The following is a 6000-nucleotide window of genomic DNA, read 5'->3' on the forward strand; positions in this document are numbered from 1 at the left end:
AACTGCTGAGGGATTTTGATTTATTTGATAGTTTCTGTCTTAAAGGGCCAGCAACAGGTGGGTTGGTTCCCCCAGTTACTTGGAGGAATGCAGCAGGGGCCGCTAAAAGACTGGATTATGTATTTCTGTCTCGAGGTTTGGTGATTGTTAAAGCCTCGGTCGTACCCTTTTATTTTTCCGATCATGAATTGTTGGTGGTGGAGGTGGAAGGGGTGGGGGTTAAGTTTGGTCCAGGTTACTGGAAATTAAATACAGCTGTACTGAATGAGGATGGCTACAAAGAGTTAATTAGGGATAAATGGTTTTTTTGGTTAGGACAGAAACAAGAGTGGCCATCGTTAATTGAATGGTGGGAGTATGTCAAGTGGCAGGTTAAGGAAATTTCAATTCGGTACTGTAAGTGTCGAAATCAAAGAAGGAATTTCGAAGTGAGGAGGCTTCAAAAAGTGTTGGAAAATATGTATGAGGAGACAAACAAAGGTGCAGATTTTAATTTCTCGAAAGCTCAGGAGTTAAAGGCGCGATTGAGAGAACTTTATCTTAGACAGTCCAGAGAGTTTCTAACCAGAGCTGGTATCGGCTTCCTGGATGGACAAGAAGAGGTCTCAGGCCTGCTTTTTAAATCGGTTAAAGCCAAGCGGGTTAAAAGAGCATTCGGGAGCTTGTTTACAGCAGAAGGGGACGTGGTAAGTACTCCGCATGAAATGTTGGAGGAAGCCGTAAAGTATTTTACTACGTACTTCAATAAGAGGGAAGGGGAGTCAGTAAAGGGGGTCGGTGGTTTGGAGTATATTGAGAAGAAGGTTAGTGCTGAGGAAAATAGGGCTTTAGTGATGCGCATGGATCTAGCCGAAGTTGAGGGGGCTACTCGGAGAATGAAGACAGGGAAAGTTCCGGGGGTTGATGGTATCCCGGTAGAATTTTATCTCACTTTCTGGGACTTGATAGGTCCATCGATGCTCGAAGTCTTTCAAGCAATTCTAGATGGGGGAACTTTGGGAGATACAATGGCACAGGGAGTTTTGTCTCTGTTATTTAAGAAAGGTGATCCTAAGAGGCTAGAAAATTGGAGGCCTATTCAATTGTTGTGTGTTGAATATAAAATCCTGGCAAAAATATTATGTGACAGGATAAGGAAAGTATTGCCATCAGTAATACAGCCGGATCAGACCTGTGGCGTGGCGGGTAGGTCCCTACACTGGAACCTCGGCCTGCTTAGAGATACCATTGCTTGGGCAGAAGACAGACATCAGTGTCTGATGATAGCTAGTCTAGATCAGGAGAAAGCATTTGATAGGGTGGATCATCAATGCTTATGGGATGTGTTGGATCGTTATGGGGTCAGCAGTTGCTTTATCTCTTGGCTGAAAGCCCTGTATGGAGGAGCTTCCACCAGAGTCAACATAAATGGTTTTATGAGTGAACCCTTCGACGTAAGAAAGGGTGTTAGACAAGGATGTCCGTTGTCTCCAATTCTATATGTAATCTATATAGAGCCACTATTAGAGTTGATAAGACGAGATAGAAAGGTTGAGGGTATAGTGATCCCGGGAAGCGGAGGCCTCCAAACCAAAGTGTTGGCCTACGCGGATGATATTGTTCTAACTTTGAGCTCTGACAGAAGCCTGTTAGTCGCCTTGGAGCTGATAGAAGTCTTCAACCAATGCACAGGTGCAAGACTAAATAGAAATAAGAGTAGTGTGCAGTATTTTGGTCCATGGAGTAACAGGGAGGAGGTGGTAGGAGGTCTGTCTCTGGAAATGAATTCCTTGAAAATATTAGGAGTGCAGTTTGATAGGGAAGGGACTGGAAGAAGGAATTGGGAGACTCGATTATCCCAGGTGAATAGTAAACTTGGTCTATGGAAGAAAAGATCATTGTCCTATTCAGGGAAGGTTTTGGTACTTAAAGGTGACATTCTACCAAGTCTTGTGCACATTGCAAAGGTTTTTCCTATGCCAGTTTGTTTTAGACGCTCTTTAACGAAAATGGTTTTTGACTTTGTATGGGGGGGTGGTTATGAATATGTGAAACGTCTAGATATGTACAGGAACATCAGTGAGGGGGGTAGAGAAGTTCCAGATCTGCCAATCAAACTAGACGCCATTTTTGTGGCTGACCTGTGTAAAGCAGTAGATGACAAGATCTTATACAAACATCAGTTTTTTGTGCGGTTGTGGTTCGCTTGGGTCGTCAGGCCCTCAGAAGTGTGGAGGAACGACGTTCCCAAGGCTGAAGTTTTACCGTGGTTCTATGAGCATGCGGCCGCATGGTTAAGGAAGTATGTAAAAGATGCAGACAGGTCAGTGATTGTCTCCCACAGGCTCTTATACAAGACGGCTAAGAGCAGTGAAAAAGGAACCAATGTTGTGGTTCCGACTGATGTGTGGAAAAGGGTGCAACCTAAGAGCCTGGATAACAGGCTCAAAGATTTAAACTGGATGTGTGTTTGGGGACGTCTGCCAGTGAGAGAGGTAATGCACAGACACAAGCTGGCTCGCTCAGCGATTTGCCCAAGACCTCTATGTGCAGAGGTAGAGTCCATTAGTCATGTGTTCTGGGGTTGCAGGATTGCGAAAGCAGTGTGGGGGCAGATGTCGGATCTATTTAACAAACTGGAACCGGGTTTTGTTCTATCTGGAGACAAAGTTCTTAGACGGTGGAGTAGGTCTTCGAGATCTGTGAGATGTGATCTTGTAATCTGGTTTGTAATCAGCATGGTTAAATTTGTGTTATGGGGATCGAGAAACAATTTGGTTAAACATGGTCATGTGGAAGGGGCTGGGGCAATATGTGCGAGGGTTCGTTTTGAGCTGCATAAGATGATGACAGCAGAGATGCGTAGGTGGGGTTTTCATGCAGCCAAAGAGAAATGGAAACCATTGCTGGATTAAGGGGATGAGTTTGCCGATCGTGGATTGTGATGAATGATTTGTGATGTGGTTTTGTATTATATTGTATTGTTATAATAAATGTAAAAAAAAAAAAAAAAAATCTGTTCTTATCAGTTTAATATCTGATACGTCCCCCATCGGGGGACCACATATTAAACGGATTTTTGGAACAGGGAGCTGGATCAGGAGCTTGCTCCGTCCTCTCCACGCATCGGCCCGGTATTGCAGCGCCTCCGGGAGCGGTGCACCACCTTCTCTCAGCGGTGAAAAGACAGACGTAGGTAGCTAGCGAGCGAGCGAGCGAGCGAGCGAAGTGGACTGGAGCTCCTTCTTCTCGGGTCTCGTCCCTCGTCCCCCATCTGTGTGTCTCTGTGTTCTGTCTCTCTCTCTCGCCCTCTCGGTTCCCGTGCTCCCTCTGTGCGCTTTCCCGCGTCTCGACTCTCTGGGCAAGCAGGCCGGCCCCCTTTTCGGCTCCCGTGCGTTTTCCCTCCAAAAAACTTAGGTTTTTCAGCCTTTTCCCAGGGAGGCAGGCGTGGCTTGCTTGCTTGCTTGCTTGCTTGCTTGCTTGCTTGCTTGCTTGCTTGCTTGCTTGCGTGTGTGTCCGTCCCCGTCCCTGCAGGCGGGCCCCTTTCGACAGCTGGGCGTTTTCCCTCCCAAAAACTTAGTATATCCACCTTTTCTTTCTTTTTTTTCGGCAGGCAGGCGTGTGTGTGTGCGCGCGCGTCCCCGTCCCTCCCTCCCTCCCGAGAGAGAGCTGCCCCTTGCCTCTGCCCGCAGGTGCTGGCGCTCGGCTTTGGCTTGCAGCCGGTTGGGCGCAGCTGCTGCCGGTGGGAGGGGCCTAAGCTAAGGAGGCCGGGCGGCTGGCGCCCCCTGCGGCTGCGGTCGTTGTCGGGCCGTTGACAGAAGATCAAAGAGCAGGGCCCCCGCCCGGGACTGGCAGGAAGGCAGGCGGGCAGGCAAGAGAGAGGGGGAGCAGAGTCCCGCGGCAGGCCTCTGGCTGCAGGGAGGCCGGCAGCTGCGCGGGTCCCGGGCTCCAGAGGAGTCGGCCTGCGCCACTGTGCGCCAGCGGAACGCCCGCGCGTCGGTCCGCGCCTTTGTGGGCATCGCTTCTCGGCCTTTTGGCCAAGATCCAAAGGTGCGTGGCCTGTCCGCGGCTGGAGGGCTTGTCAGAGGTCGTGAAGGGCGGGGAAGGAGAGTCGGAGGGAAAGCATCTGAACATCGAAGAAGGCATCACCGGTGGAGAGGACGTGCAGACATCTGAGGGAGCGGAGGCGGAAGGAAGAACAGAGCCACCACTGGAATCGCCCTGGGTTGAGCCCAGGGGGTGAAGGTGGGGCTCCCAGATGACGGCGGCGAAGGGTGAGTGGCCTTCGAGAATGGCGGCCGGGCGCTCGCTGTCCCGTGAGGGGCAGATGAGGGGCACGGTGCGCTTTGTTTTGAAGAACCATGAGGAGCAGGCTGAATGGATGGTGAGAGGAAGATTTTTGAAAGAAGTTTGTTACAAGGTGCTGGGAATTGAGAAGATGGACATCTTGGCCTTGCAGGATTTTCAAGGTAAATGTATTTTCGACCTTACATTAACAACGGATGTGGAATGTACAAGGGTGTGGTGTAAAGCCCAACTGATGAAGGAGCGGGAGCCTCTTAATCATTTTTATGTGGAGCCCCTCTTTGCTCGTGAATTAAAGATCTTGACGGTACATATTTTTAACCCTAATGTGCCTGAGGCTGACGTGAAAACGTTTTTGAGACGGTTTGTGGATATCCAGGGGGAAGGAAGAAAGGTTATTGATGAGGAGAATGTTTGGACTAGTAAATGGAGATATATGACGAGGTTTCGATCCTGTGATACAGCAGAAGGTGGAGTGATGATCCCTCCAGCCAATTTTTTTATCGGGTCGAACAAAGGGTATTTGAGCTATACGGGTCAGCCCAAGACATGTCGGAAATGTGGGGAAAAGGACCATTTTGCCATTGATTGTAGGAGCAAGGTTTGCAGGAGGTGCGGCAGGGTGGGGCACATAGCGATGGACTGTGTAAACCCGATGGTTTGTAACCTGTGCGGAGAGCAGGGGCACACATATAGAATGTGCCCTAGGAAACAGGCTAGTTTTGCATCAGTTGTCTCCGAAGGGCCAGAGAGAAGAATGGAACATCCAGGAGCAGGGTGTAAGGATGGGAGGGCAGAGGATACTCACCTGGAGGAAGGGCTGCGCCGTATTGTAGCAGATCCAGGGGAAGGGACATCGGTGATGCAGGGAGGAGAGGAGCCAGGAGTATCTGCGGAGAAAGAGGGAAGAACACATCAGGAACCTGTGGAGGAGGGTTTGTCTATCGTTGCAGGGGAGGAGGCGCTGGAGGAAGGGACTGCACAGGATCCAGAATGGATAAATATCAACAGAAAGAAAAAGGATAAGAAAAGAGGGAGGGAGGTGATGGAAGAAGATGCTCCACTGATGGAGGAAAAGAGACAGAGAGAGGCCCTGACATCTTCAGGAGAGGAAGAGGAATCGCAAGTATCTGGCAGTGAGGCGGATAGCTCCGTGAGTATGGGCGAGGAGGGTGTCAGGGTTGAAGAGGAGGCAGGAGGAGAAGAGGTTCAAGCTCCGGAAAACAGGCAGGAAGATGTCGTGGAAAGGGAGGAAGACGGTGAGGAAGCAGTGGAGAGTACGGCTGAGGATGTGGTTTTTGAGACTGAGGAAGGTCTTGGGACTAACTCCGTACAAAACTTTGAAGAGACCTTTTTAGGTGACTCTTTTGTGGGCCAGGATGGTGAACCACCCCAACTGAGTGGTCCACCGGAGCCGGGAGGGTCTAGTGACACAGACGAGGGGGGGACGTTGCCACTTAGTGGTGTTACTGCGATAGATCAAGGCTATAGCCTTCTTCCGGTCTCACCAATGACTCCCGTCTCTTTTGGAGATCAGAGTGGAGAGAGTACTGAGGGGAGTCCGGGGTTTAGCGATCTTTATGGAATAGATAGTTGACTTTGAATAATGTTAAAATGGGAATTCACAAGATCATTTCAAGCAATGTACAGGGTTTAAAAGATGGTGTAAAGAGAGTGGCGGTGTTTACTTATTTGGCTGATTTAAAGCCAAGTTTT

At 49.5% G+C, this 6000-nt stretch overlaps 1 non-coding gene across 1 annotated transcript; it reads left to right on the forward strand.

The window, feature by feature from the left end:
• The first annotated feature begins 2954 nt into the window (after window positions 1-2954).
• Window positions 2955-3147, forward strand: LOC148647499 (U2 spliceosomal RNA). Its single transcript, XR_015927122.1, has one exon. It is a non-coding gene; the product is annotated as a U2 spliceosomal RNA (small nuclear RNA).
• Window positions 3148-6000: the final 2853 nt, after the last annotated feature.

The sequence above is a fragment of the Lepisosteus platostomus genome, chromosome 15, assembly GCF_059453375.1.
Source record: "Lepisosteus platostomus isolate fLepPlt1 chromosome 15, fLepPlt1.hap1, whole genome shotgun sequence".
In the NCBI taxonomy this organism is placed as follows: domain Eukaryota; kingdom Metazoa; phylum Chordata; class Actinopteri; order Semionotiformes; family Lepisosteidae; genus Lepisosteus; species Lepisosteus platostomus.